Source organism: Phalacrocorax carbo, chromosome 1 (assembly GCF_963921805.1).
Source record: "Phalacrocorax carbo chromosome 1, bPhaCar2.1, whole genome shotgun sequence".
Lineage (NCBI taxonomy): Eukaryota > Metazoa > Chordata > Aves > Suliformes > Phalacrocoracidae > Phalacrocorax > Phalacrocorax carbo.
In genome coordinates this window covers 118,333,659-118,348,997 of record NC_087513.1, presented here as the reverse complement: position 1 = coordinate 118,348,997, position 15,339 = coordinate 118,333,659, and positions in this window count along the sequence as shown.

Here is a 15,339-nt window from a genome sequence, read left to right as displayed (position 1 = left end):
GCAGAATCTGCTTATCAAAACAGCTGCATCCTCTCAATGTGGTAACACAATCAAGAAAATCACGTTGTAGGGTGGTTAGCTTCACAGACCATGCTTTTTTATGTATGCCTAGAAAAGCATAGCCCATGCAAATGGAAGAAAGGACAGGTAGTAGGCTCCAGTGTCCCCACGTCCCTCTCCTCAGGCATCATTTCCTCTGTCATCCTGCTCACCAAAGGAAGGAATTCTGCTGAATGGGGGACTTCAGCAGTGTGAGCATAGCTCTGCCATAGGGCACTGCTGGGCGGATGCCACCAAGGTTAAACAGAGGGCAAGAGGAGATGCATCAACCTCCATTCAAGGTCTCAGGCTCTGGAGGCTCTTGAAATGTGTTCATGGGAAACAAGCTGAAAAATAAATCAGAAAATGCAAATGTTAGCAGAGCAAGAATCCTTGAACACAAACAACCCCCTCACACCACATGCTTCTTCCCCGCTGCCCAGACATTCCTGGCCCTGCTCCTTCTTTCCCCCATGGGCTCTATCCAGCTTTTTATGCCCAGTCTGCCCTCAACTAGCCCAGGCAGCAGCTGCACAGCCTTCAGACTTGGCCATATTTGCCCTCATTTTCTATAGATGAAAGGGTAGGTAGGTGCCCATCTCAGTCTCTGCTTGTCCAGATTCTTCAATGGTCATGCAGGCTTGCAAGGGCCAAGGTCACCTCCAGCAACCAGCACCCATGTCGTCAGCTCACAGTGGCAGGCACCAGTGACTACAGAACCTCAGTGTGATTCATGTGATTCATCAGACCTCCTCCCTCTCTACATATCTGGGTGTGCTGGTGTCATGCTAAACAATTGGAGTGAACAAATGGAGCAGGACAAAGTCACCATAGGTATCAATTATATTTGCTGTTGGGTCCTGGAGCAGTGGTAATGGTGGATAAAATCCTCTCTCCTACAGATTACTTTATAGAGGTCTCAGCGTGAGAAAAGGATCAAGGGAACCCCCCAGTACTGCTTGATCATTTGGCATGCAGTCTTTAAGTTAATTTCCTCCTTAGTGTTAGCTATATATTCCATAACAAAAATACAAAAAAGGCAGAATCAGCATGAAAAATGCCATGTTGAGTCAGAAAATGGATCCCCATTTTAATTAGGAAAAGAGAAATTACTAGATCTAGTAAAATGTAGTGATGGTTGTTATCAATTCAGTGTAACAAAATATCAGTTTCTTCTTAGGACATAACTAATGGGTTCATGCCCATATTTAATTCACACACTAATAATTGCCTCCTTAGTTATTCATAATAATTGAAGAATGGCTGCTGCCAAATTCAGAAAAAACTGCATCCCCAGGAGTTTAGGTTTCTTCATTTGGGGTTTTCCGAACACAGAGGATAGTCTTTTAACTAAGAGATGAGCTAAGTTCTTGACAAATCGGGGTCCTCACCAACCATGATTCTTATAATTTCTGAGAAAACTAGTGTCAGTCAGGTATCTAGGCAAATTCTTTCAGATCAAAATCCTGTTCCTTAGTTAGACTAAGTCCGTGTGGTGTTCATCGACAGCAAAAGCTTATAGAAGTTTATATAGCTTAGATCTGATATGCTGGGCCATATGGTATTATTCTTTTACAAAGAGAGGTCTTCACTAAAATGAAGTCCTGTCTCAAAACTGATGGCATGTATTTTGCATATTTCTGTACAGTAGCTGATGTTGCTGGAAAGCTTAAAATAACACCTTTAGTGCCTTGGGAAATAACAACAGGTGTATTGGGGAGTGTTCATTGTACCTAATTATAGGTACCTATCCTTGCCATCTGGTCTTCTCAGGCCAGTCTGGAGTTACTGGAGAAAGACAGGCTTCTTTCAGGCTGATCCAGAGTGATTAAGTTGGGTTTTGACTCGGACTCACTCCCTCAAAAAAATCTCTCTCACTTTGCAAAAGACAACCAACATCCAAAACTAAGTGCCCTTGCTTCTTTGGTTTGGCTTACTTGCTTCAGGGACAGCTTTCAAACCTGCCTAGAAATATCCCGCTACTTATAGTTGGCATGAAAATATTTGTTCTTCCTTTGAGAATGAGACAAGTCTCATTCTGCAGCAGAGTAAAACCAGGCTTCTTCAAAACTTTTGGGAAAGAGAAGAGAGACCAGGTCTGAGAAAGGCCAGCTATTCAGTGGCTGTGGGACACAGAATAACCAGGGTTGGCCTTTTCTACTGTATGTGCTCTGGAGTAGACACTACACTTCCCAGGTGACAGCCTGAGCCCTTCCTTTGGGATATTTTGGAAGGAAGAGGTGTATCTTGCTCTTGGTATCCTCCCTTTTACCTCTTGTCTTCTATCCCCCAGATTCCTTTCTGGACTGGAGATGCATAGGCTGATGAGCACATGTGTTTTCTGAAAAGAGTACATTTCTGAAAATGTCCCAGTTTTTTACACATTTGACAAAAACACTTCCAAAACCTGAAATACTCCAACCTGCTCAATTCTTACATCAATATTTAAATATTCAAGCCAGAATGTCCCACTTTTCAGAGGTAGTGAACAACCCAAAATTCAGGCCAAATAAAGTATCTAATATTCTTCATCTAAACACACCTAGGAAACTTAAGTCTGGTAGCTCATGTAATTGTCTTGGGAGAAAAAAAGGATATTTGAATGTTTTTAAATAGAAGAAATCACCAGGTACGGCAAACCATTGCAGACCTTATTTCCCTAAATAAGAGATCTTTCTTTTAGTTTACAAAAACAATAGCTTTAAAAGATAATGACTGTTTCTATTCAGTTCACATTAAGGTATTTGATACACTTTTACATCTCAAGACATTTAATACTATTTTTATTATGCCAGTATAGTGTTAATGTCATTAGCTTCATCTATTCCTATTTGCTACTCAAACCCCCTAGCTGACAGCTTAAACCCCTGTGAGTGGGAAAATGTAAGAGGCATTATATACGAAATGTCTAATAACCATGTCTACAGGGAGAGACAATAAATAGCATTTTGATGGAGAGTAAAAGAATATTTTGAAAAGACAGGCGTATGAAATGAGTGGGAGTGGAGGCTCACAATCATATTTGATTTTCCTGAGGTGATGACTGTGCATTCGTTTTTACTTTTAAAGAGGCAGGAGTAGTACTGCAGACTGTAAATTAATTAACTGCTGTAATCACTTCACTAATGGAAAATGCTGAGCAAGTTTGCTGTGATTTTATTCACTAGAATGGAACTAGTATGATATGTTAACAGGTCATCAATCTGTCATTTAAAATGAGCTGAACAATCACAAGTAATGAGGCTAAAATAAGGCCACAAAATTGCATTATTTCTCCATAGGGAGTAGGCATAAGCTATTCTGATGTCATAAGAAGATAAACTAAAAACATCTCTCCACCTCATATCCAAGCTGCTGGGCAGATTTATTGAGGTGCCAAAACAGTCCCTGGTAATGAACTGATAAACAATAATCTTCCATGCATCCCGATTAAAAGGTGAATCAATTAGTCTTCGTTAATGGGATTCTGCTTTACAACAAAACCACAGCTGGTTTATTTCCAAATAAGTGAGCATGGAACCTGAAAAACACTCTGAGCAGAATGACACACTGGCTGCCACATATTTATTTTTCAGTCCCAGGCCTACATCCTGGAATTAGAAAAGCAAAATGTACTGATACGAACAAATTCTAAGTCCTTGAAATATATGATTATTTGTATCACCAGAAAGTGTATTCCTAATACAATAGACCCACTGCACTCTTATAAGACAGTTAATAAGCTGGTGGGGAACACTCGCTCATTAAAAATATCATTTCCAAACCGTTAGGATCTGGACCTGTGAGTAAGGCCTGTTCAGCACATTCAGACAGAAAGGTTCAAATAAACAAGCTGCTTTTCTCTAATTTTTATGCTGCTATTTGTACTGGGAGTCACACTTTGCTTGCCTTGCTGTGCTGATTCTCAGCTTTGGATCAATAAGAGAGCTCCCTTCCTCCCTGTGGTACTATTGCGCGCAATAGCTAGGCTGACCCTTGGTGCTTCTTTCCATCCTCTCACAGCCTACTTTGCACCAGCTTACTCTTTTTTTCTCTCTAGTCTTTGTAAATGCAGTGTACATTTTCCTTAAGTTTGCTGCACACCCACTTCTGCCACTGCACATCAGAGAACGCCATGCACCCTTTGGGCTAGGCCTTCCCTAATGTAGACAGATACACTATTTCTATCTTATGTATACCACATGTATGCTTTATAATTACCCACATCTATAACAAATGCTCTTTCGCATGACTTAACTCCTCCATGTGAGGTTATTGACACGGTCTTCAGGAATAAAAAAATTTCAGTCTGCACCCATATATATGTATATACAAGCATTTGGTTTTGTATATAGAAGATGTTTGCATTAGTGCCACCATTGAGAGAAGGGGACATAAGAAAGGTTCGGTCCACCTTTATACCCACCAACAGATCACTCTAGAGTTGGATGGTTTTCTCTTCTGTTAGCACATTGCCCCTCCACCCGCCCTCCCCATTCTCAGAGTTGACTCACTGCCCACTGCTGCAGAAGACCAGTTTGATTTACACTAGCTTGCCCCTTGGCTCACTGTGCGTGGCAAGCGGTCTTGTTGGGCAGGACAAGCCCAAGGAGGGCCAGAATGGGGAAAAGATCCTACCAATCAGCTCTTTTTAGAGGCTTAGAAGAGTTTCACAGAAGCTGACAGGTAGAGACATCCTGGCTGATAAATGTGTTAGTATTAGTGAAGTAGTCAGTTAGTGCAGTCACAGCTAGCCCACAAACACTTCTTGAGACACTCACCCCCTTTCCCCACATGTTGGTAAGCTTCGTACTAGCAAGTCAAGTCTAGATACACCTTTTCCAAAACACTTTTAACTTTCAATTCTCTATAGATTTCTTATGTGGAATTTATGATGTTTTTTGACCTAGGATGTGACATATAAAATCATACTCTGATTTTAAGTTCCATATTCCAGTAATTTGTCTTGTATTTAAATGCACACCAAAGAAGTCCAGGTCACTCCATTGGCATTATCTGTGCAGTGAGGTACAATCTAATGCCACTTGGTTCCTTATCTTCTTACCTAATTTGTTCAAAGCCAAGCACTACTGCATGGAGCAAACACTGTGGGTAGCTATAAACCCACATATCTATGTGTGCTGCTTTTGATGATGAACACCATTAAAACAGAAAGAAATTAAAATACAAAATCATTTGCTCTTAAAGACAGGGACACCCACTGACAGAACGCTTCCTAAATAGAAAAAAAAAAGAAAAAAAATAAGTGGGTTAAAAAAGAACATAAAATTAGTGGCAACACAGCTTAAATTTTAATTACCAGGGATAAAATGTCATTTCCACATCAATATTGGAGTGTTACAGTAATATACCAGAAATGACACTGGCGGTGGAGGCTGTAGCTGTATGTTCACGTCAAAGAGGTACTAGATGTGCACACTGAAACCGAGCTCTCCCCAGCTCAAAGGAGGGCACAGGTCCAAGGCATGCTTTCCCAACTCAGTGAGTTGGTTGTTCTCCTTTGCCAAGTGGAATAGCTTCAAACAAAGGAAGAACTCCTTTCTTCTTAACCTGCCTTGCGGCTTGGGACAGCTCCAAAGGAGGAGCTGGAAGTCTGAATCCCTGAGCCTGGAACGCACACAAAGCTCCTGCTTCCTGGCTGTGTTCCCTATCCATGAGCAGTGGCATCACACCCATTGCTATCACTTCCAAGCATGGTCATGGCCTTGTTTTGTTCTCAAGGCAAAAAGCATCTGGACTTACGTTTCAGAGCCAGGAGAGAAGCATCTCTTAGTAGTGCTGGTTGAAACATCTGCGTCCCAGGTTTGAGACATACCTTTCTACTAAGCTTTTTTTGCTGAATACCTTGGGGTGATAGTGGTCTGTGTTATGACAGCCACAAATATCATCCTTCCCAGCTCTCTACGTTTGCAGTGCAAGGAGCTGCAGTGCCTCTCCCAGTCTGAGGGATTGTGCAAGAGTGGCCGAAAGCATGGGGCTTTGATTTTCCCCGGCACCACTCTCCCTCTTTCTCAGGGGTAGTGGCTGGCTGCCAGTGCCTTTTTTCGGTGAGCATGGCAGTTTCCTGATTTTGCTGCACCCTTGCTAGTATAAAAACACCCAATCTGCAATGGGGACAGGGAGAGTCATACATGCCATTGATGGAGAGTAATAACTACAGCATGGTATTTAATGGTGTAGAGATACGCATTCCTCTTCTTACTCTTTCTTTGAAATGCCTCCAGTTCCATCACCTGGGTCTATAAACTGGTTTTTGTACAGCTCCTGTACAGCTGGATCTGGCTTCAGGGCCTGGATACAACCAGCACAGTTGGTATTTCCTCTGCTATACAGTGTGCTCTCATAGAAGGAATGTTTCTTCTGCGCATGAATTTTTACAGAGCCACCTTCCATGGTTTATGCTATAAGTACTGTTTTACTTCATCTCTGGGAGAAATACAACCTTTCTGATACTGATATGTGGCTATTAGCCTTGTTACATAAATAATATTTCTTGTATACACAAAAGACAAAACTTTGGCAGCTGAGTCACAGGGTCTGTGCATGCCATCTTATTTTTTTTGTAACAGCCAGCCCTTTGAGAAAACAATGCCTTTTGTGACAGGTCCCTGAAAACACTGGGCCAGAGACATCCTAACACGTACTTTGTTCAGGCTAGCCATTAACTTTTATAGTAAATAATTGGCCATTTCTTTCTGGTGTAGCTGCCACCAGCACGCACTCAGCGCAGGAGAGGGGAGGGAAAGTCCTATATGCTAAGATTTAGTCTGAATTTGGTGCAATATAGAACTGTGTCAGGGCTATGCAAAATGGCACTCCGTTCCCCTAAAATGGACTATCTAACATTGATGGTCACCCTTACCAGAATATCTGTTCCTTGGAGCTGCTGAAGTCACACAAGGAAGCAGAGGACAGAGTCAAGTGAAGCAATTCTTCTCAGTAAGTTATTTTAGAACAAATGAACTTTGGAGAATAATGTGCTTCCATATCCCCACCTCCCAGCAAGCATTCATGAGTCATAGGTAGAAATTAAAAAAAAAAAAAAAAAAAAGAATCAAACCTAGGTTGGAAGGTTACTAGAACAATTTCTAGGATTTATCAGCTACAGAAGATACCATCATAGGTTTCTGAAAGATTTTATTCTCAGCTGGTGAAGACTTACTGAAGCATAAGCTAGGAGTCCCTTCCATTGTGTACACTTAAACATGGTTTAAGAATCTAGCTATGAGGACATAAGAAAGGTAGGCTAATTGCAAGAAGCATTGAGGTTGCTTGGCATGGGGTTCGTTCAAAAGCTTTGTCAGAAAAATCACTGTAAGGGTATTTTCAACCCTTGTTTCAATGACTACTCACACCTCCATTTAAAACTACAATTACAGATGATATGAAACCCCTGTACATTTCACCCAGCTTGTCTGTAACATGTTACAGAACAAATATTAGCACCAAAATTGCAATGTGACTACAATTTCTTTCACCAGATCTATTAATACACCTCAAGAAGATTACAGTCAGTCTTTACAGTTTGGTTTTCACTAGCACTACTTTAACTTCAATGACTGATTAACCTTTCTGCAGAAAACCAGCCCTCTTTAAAGATGTAACACTCTCCCCCTAAAGTGAGATCAAATCCCTTCAACACTCCCACTCACACTGCTCTTGAGAAGAACCAGGGAAGAGAAGAAAAAATATAGTTTAAAAACATGCCCAGACATTTCTTAAACAAAGTAAGGTGACATAAAAAGCCAAATCTTTCAAAAATACTTTGCATATCACTTTTAATAACAGCTTTCTTCTTTGTATGTGTTCTCCATTCAGATCTGTTCTTTCCAGGGCAGGAGAGGAATCACTGATCTTCTGTCTTGATGGATGCCCACTCAGATGTGCTAAGGTCCACAGTGGGTGGATATTAGGATAAATCCCCCCGAAACAGGGGTCCAGAGCAAAACAGAGAGAGGTAGAGTTGAGGTTGAAACAGAAACCAGGGCGGGAGTCCTGAGGCGCAGCTGGAGAAGGGAGTTGGATCAGGAGGCTCACATGGGGGAATGCCCCATCCTCCAGGAGACCTCCAGGAGGAAGGGCCAGGGAGCACTTCTCCTCATAAGGCACCACTTCTGCACTGTGAGCGTTTAGGCTTGACAACAGCACTAGTGACAGCTGCTCTGGGGTCAGGGCACCAGCTGTAAGTGTTAAAAAGCAGGATCTCCTGTATTTCTGATTGGTAGCTGGGAAGGTGACTGGTTACTGTCTCTGGGGTTCTTGCTGCCCCTCAGACCAAAGCCCCACACAAGGAGATGGATGCAGTGCATAGCACAATTTCTTGCTGGTATCAGCATAACAAAACTACAGTGCAATATTACAAACCTGGAAGTCATGGATTGCCAGATACTGAGCAAAGTAGATCAGCAGGTAATACCACATGGAATGGGACATCAACCTTTAACAGAAGTTTGCCTTCAAAGGCACAGCATCCCCGCTACCCTCCACATTACTGTATAACAGCCAAAGGCCACTTCATGTTTCCATCCCTAGCATGAATGTAAATTCAGTTGTAAGCATTCATTTAAGCCACTTCTGGTCACCAAAAGGCAAATTTTCTGATCAGCCAGTGGCACTGCATTGCTCTGACATGCACAACACCTCATGATGCTGCAGGTGACTTAAGCTCCCCTCATGCAGACTGGGGTCCCCGGGGCTGCGTGAGGCATGATGCTGAGAAGGGGGTAACCGTTGCCCTCTCTTCTGCTGCCTGCAGCCAGCATGCCTCTGACCCAGAGCTGCTTTCTCCTCCTCCCACTCACGCTCCTTCCCCTCTGTTCAAAACAGGCAGGACCAAAATCCCTGGCTTTCCCCTCTAGCTCCCACACAGCCACACGGCAATGCCATGGCACCCAGTGCCAGAGACTAACAGCATGGTAGGGATGGCACTCAGTTTGCCCGCCTCTAGGTTCACAGGAGTGTCTGAAAGAAATGATCTCCAGAGGAAGACTTGCAAAAAGCAAAAAGCCTCTTTGATGTTCAGAATGAGATACAGAGTGAGAACAATAAATAATGCAATTTTGTATTCATACAGTGAAGGGGAGGGAAATAATATCTTAAAAAATTTATTTTAATGTCTCTTTCCAGATTTTTAGACAAATAGATTGGCAAGATATTTTAAATAGCCCCTGAAAATTAACTTGAGCATCAACTACCCATTAAAAAGAAGCAAAGCAAGAGTCAGCACAAGCCTTTCCTCGGGTATCTCGTTCAGCGTGCTCTCGTCGTTGCCCTGACAACCAGCTGGCTCTTCACTCTTCAGCAATTGCTGTGGATGCAACAACTTTTAGATTTCTCATTATAATGTTATTATTGTTATAAGGCATACAAAAAAAAAAAAAAAAAGCTGAAGGAACAGTCGTGTCAAATTTAGCCTATGTGCCCAGGTAAGGAACACTTAGAAAGTCTGACTTTTAAATAGCTCCTAATGACTGGGCACAGCCTAATTTTAGAGCACTGTCAATCATCAAAAATGTCTATAGGTGCCATGATTCCTCAATGGTGAGAACCCTCTAACTACCTAGACAGTCAGATGTTGAGGTGTGAACTCCCTGGCTGGATTTCTGAGCCTGGGACATATCCTTCTCTTCTGAGACTAAACCCCTTTATTTTCTGAAGAGGTAGGCTGGTATTTTTGCTAGTGATCCCAGTGGCTACATTTACTAGTTCTGCAGACCTTAAAAAATTCTTTGTGATCTAATGTTTTGACCATAACAATCCTGTCCCAAGAATCCAGAAGAGATTTTTAAAACTGTGAGACTTGAACCAAGATGAAAGCCTGGATTTTTCCAAGGTACTAATACACTTAATTTCAGTCTTCATGCTTTCCTTTCCCCATCAACAAGCTTTCCCATTAAATTAGAAGTCTGGCCATTGTCATCTTCTGGCCATCTAGGAAAACATCATTATTTTAAGGATTTATCCCAGGTGGAAATGTTTCCAGCAATACACATAATAATCTAAATATAGTCTGAAAGCAGCCCAAAGCAGTGCTGCTTGCATTTCTTTGACTGTCACCCAGCCCCCACTACTGTCTCCCCCATCCATGAGAAAGGACAAGCCAGTAATTGAAATGCTTCTGGGACATGTTATGCTCCCAACTGCTCTGATGTAAACCTGGAGCTGTTCCATCAATTTCCCATTTTAGATAACTCCACATTTTAACCGCTGCACAAGAACATATTTTGGCTTTCTGTGTTCTTCTATCCAGCTCTGTCCAAATATATTCGAAAGCACAGTCCCTTCATCAGTCTGACACATTACCAGATACTGATTTATAATGTGCATTATAGACTCTTGGCCAGAAAAAGCAGACATGAATCAGCTGTGACAGCATGTCTTCTGTTAGCACAAGATCATCCACAGACCATTGGCATAGGCAGCTAGCAGCTGCCATTTACATCTTTGCAGGTTTTAAAGTGTAGATGCCATGTATGGAGAAGGTTTTATTTCACTTTCACCCTCTCCTAAGTAATTCAGTTATCCACACAGTCCATGCTCATTAGCATGCAAGCAAACATATCATCCTGTCATTCTTCTCACTCCTATTTATATTCATTACATTATTAACAGCTGTACTGTTTATCAAATAAAGGCTTTCGCAGATCGTACAACAGAAAAGACAGATAAGTAATCAACCGTAACTTTTAAGCTCCATTGTTACACACCTGATTTAGAACCTAATGGGTTTATTAAATACAGCAGAACAAACAAGACCAGAAACCTTCTGCCTTTTCAATTCAAAACAAACCTAACAAAACCTGTCCTTTGCATCATGCTCACCCAAACATATCCAGCTAAACACTATGCTATTGAAAGGCTTTTGGCCAAGAAACACAGGAGATGAAAAGTAGCCTTCTGGTAAGTTTTAGTTAGGCAGACATTGCAAAAAGAGTACACTTCAGAGTTCAGTCTGCAATCTGTCCCTTATATGAAGTCAAATTTTTGTAGGATCCTAGGAGGAGTTACAGAGGGAAGAAATGTATTCAATAGCTATCCAAGTTGTTATACAGCCTCTAGTATCACCACTGCACTCTGAAGATGGCCAGACTGATTACAGCCTCTTTGCACCTTCTGTGCAGAACAGGTTTGGAGCCACAGGATCCACACACTCGTGGGTCTTCGGGATGCCGCCTATCTCTCTGGGGCATGGGATCCCATCACAAAATCAAAAGAATAACTCAGTCTCAAGGCAATAATTGCAAGGATCAGCAGAAGAATGTTGGGGTGAAGAAGAAATAATCACATCTTTGTTCTTATGTTAATAAAGCTAATACACGATACTGCAAATTCTCATGCCTCTGTCCAAACTGATCATGGTCAAGAAGGCATGAGGCATCCAGCTACCCAGACAAGAACTGCCTCCTCACTGGCTTCTAGGAAAGCAAAATCTGAAAATGAAATACTGGACAACCAGTATGTTACACATATTTTTTAATTAAGTGCTACAAAAATGCTGCCCTGCCCTTATTGTAAAATGAAGTGATAGAATTACTCCTGTTGGCAGTCTATTTCTGGACTTAGTACAATATGCTAAGAATGAACACATTAAAATTCCTTCAAAGCTTAATTTCCCAGTGCATTATAAAATGATAGAAGATAGTAGTGCCTGGATGTGCATGTTCACTGCTACAAAAAAGTAGTAGTGAGAGGTACTTTTCCTCAAAGATAAAAACACTATATGGGGTAGAAAAAAGGGTCCCCAGTGCCCTGAGAACAGATCATTGGAGGTTTTTACTGCACAGAAAACATCGTTAGAAAACCATGACTACTGTAGCAACTGCTTACAACACATGCCTCTGGATCACAGAGCCCCGTAAGCGCTCCTTACTGTTTGCAGGAAAAAAAGGATGGATGAGGACATGCTTCCATGAGGAACTATTTCCAGGCTCCTCCTTGAGCAGAGTCCACCAGTGAACTGACACTGCCTTACTTGTCTAGATGATGGTGTAACCTGGGGACAGAGGCTTTGTGCCTGTCCATTTGTACCACTGCCCCAGCACATGAGCAAGAGGCCTTCTGCTTTTGTGCATCCCCAGCTAGCACAGCATGCTGCAGATCCTCTCCTGACAGGGTACTTTGGGCACATCCAACTTGCCCTGGGCTTTCTCCACTGGCAAGCCATTGAAATGTTGGTAAAATTAAAAATCTTGGTCCTCTCTGTAAAGGGGTACTCAGTCATCTGCATTCAGCACCTCTAAGTTAGTCTGTAACATGCAGATGAAGCTTCCAGTAAGTCATTCTGCTCCCCTAGCTCAATGGCATTTCCTTCATAAAGATGAAGATGCGGTACATTTCTTCCACCTTTTATTCACAACTATGTACAGACAGAAACAGAGACCTTCAAAGTTAATTTTTTTAACCATTTGCTACCAAAGTACTGTACAAAGGAGACAGTCGGAATGAATCAAGGAAAGCATCAGATCACTGTGGTAGTGAAGGATGGTGTAAGAACTTTAACAGAGTAGCCTAGTAAAAATAAATGGATATACTAAGAAAAAGCAAGAGATGAATCTTCAGGTTCAGATAATTCAAATAAAGCTTCTTCTGAATGGCAAACGACCAAATCTGTTGAGCACATGCTTTCTTTTAAGTTTAAAACTTAAAGCACGACCTTAAAGTTAGACACAAAATTAATTACTTTGCTCAGACAGAACCCTTGAGAGCTGTTCACCCAAATGTGAAGTGTAAAACAGAGTTTAATAGACACATTTTCAGGCTCTCTTAATTGTCACTGCCATAATTCAGTTTTCCCTTAATAACATGCAATGACATTTTCATATCAACACTGCATCCTACAGCTTTCAAGAAAAGCAGAGACTAGCAACAAAATACCTTAAAAATCACTGTCCTGTTGAAAGCAAGGTGTAGTTTGGAGGCAGAGTTATTATTGCCACCACCATCATGATTGTTATTTTTATTAATTAGACAGCAGATATAATCAGAAAAAAAATCCTTTCAGGCATAAATTCTCCTTCCTAAAACTATCATTTCCAATGCAAGGACAGAGACATTGCAGTTCATTGCAGGAGAAACACCGGCCAGTGACAGGACTGTCTTGGATCAACCAAGACCACCTGAAAAGACAGCACAAAGTAAAATGCCAGCACAGATAGATGAGCCGGGCAGCACACTACCTCTGTCTCTGGCTGTTGAAGAAGCTGCATGTTGCAGCTAACGCAAATGCAGCAAGTGGGGTGTTCATCTGCTTTGCTTAATGTTTGGGGGCAGAGGGTGTAAAAGCAAAGTCCCACCTTGCAGTACTTAGATGGATGACCAAATCATGGTTATTTGTAACCAGGTCTTGTCCTCCATGTCCCTGTGTCCCTTTTCCCCACAGCCAGCACCCACCCTGAGGGACAAAAGACGCAACCCTGAGCACAGGGTGAGTGAGGGGGAGGCGTTACAGTGGGCATCCAGAGGCAATGTGCGTGGAGCCAGGGGCTGCAGACCCTCAGCATGCACCAGGAGACAGTGTGCCGGCGCACCAACTGCTCCATCCCAGGCAGCCACATCTTCCCAGTGCAGCACAGCCTCCCCAAAGTCACGCCAAGCAAGGGCAGTCCCTCACTGGCCTGATCCTGCCCCTCCTCACCAACTAGTCCTACACACCTAGGATTTTGCAGATGCAGCTTTCAAGGCCAGTGCAGACTGTGGTGTGCATATTGGGTGTTACAGCAAGTCTTCACTAAGCTCAGTTATCACAGATTATTGAATATTAGCCTTGTTCTCTATCACATTCTCCACTTCAGTCCCCAGAAGGCAGAATATAAGGATGAATACCAAGAATATATAATAGAGACAAAAATATAATGTGTAAAAACATGTCCCTCACACAAATTGATCCCCCTCTGTGTGGTATCCCTCATTTACCCTTGTGCATTTTCATGCTAGTAATAGTTTATACCCAGCCCAGATTTCCCTCACATCCTAAATTTTTCTGTTCTTTTTCAGCTAGAGATGCCACAGTTCATAAAATCAGAGCTCTCTATAGTTAACCACTGTATGAGCACAAACCTCTGTACTGCTTTGCTTACTGCCCAAACCTCCCAATCAAAGCAATGATCACTAAGGTAAAGCAAAAGAGAGACTATAAATACTGCACACGTGTGCATGTACATCTTTGTACACACGAGGTGATAAGAACTGTGCTCATCTTATTCTGTGGAGGCAGACAAAGAGAGAAGTTAAGAACAGGACCTCAACAAAGTCACGCTCAGTGGTGGGTTCCTAACAGAACCCCAAGACCAGTCACTGCCTGGCACATTCATCATCAGCTCAGCCTTTTAGCCAGCACACTTCTTTGCCGTCTCTGAACGCAGCGACTCCCGTTCTGCTTGGCACAACTTCTGTGAGATGCTCTCAGTTGGCCCAGCTGATACCGCTGAGCCCTTCTCAGACCACTTCTACCTGAGGATGCTAAGTGCATACATCGTTTCTGAGGTTTGGACAAAATCTATCAGGGACTTTCTGGTACTGTGTTTGTCTCAATGAGGTTATGAACACCTGTGTGGTCTCTTCATTCACATGAGGAAATAGCTGCCTGCCAAAAGAAAATCCTCTCACACACAAAAGAGCTGTAACCTCCAAGCTTAGAAACTCTTTCCTTTTTCTTTTGTGCACTCTTAATTTTCTTTTGGATAGCATATTTGCAGCAACCAGCTCTAGTTTTCTCTAGGCAAGGATAAAATAACTCTCTTCTATTTCAGAGTTAGCAGTACTCTAGCTGCTTGAAGGGACAGGGACATGCACTGGGTAACTACAGTCTTTATATATATGCACAGAAGTACAGTTAAACTGAATCACTAAAACATATGCTGGTGACTTAATCAGATGAAAAAATACTTCTCCAGCTCCACTAAAGTCAAGGGAGACACCAACTCATACTTCCTCATAGGCATCCTAGGACATATCACATTATACATTTGCAAGTTTCCACTGTCATGCAATGACACCGAACATCAGTTGAGGATCTCTCCCTGGCTGTCCTGGTCTTGCACAGCATAAGTTGTTAATGACTGTGATTCAAGTCAAGAACCCACAGAGGGTATTTAGACATCAGGAAGTTCAGGTTAAGCCAAGGCTATATTCCTGTCCTCACGCACTTGCTGTAGCACTTGGAAAGATTCTGTTGAGTCTCTACAATCAAGTCTATGCCTTGTGTGATCTTTTGCAGAAAAGATATTCAAACAAATCCCAAACTGGCATATTTTGCACTGCTCTCCCCAGTTGACAAAGATGAAATTTAATTTGCACTAATTA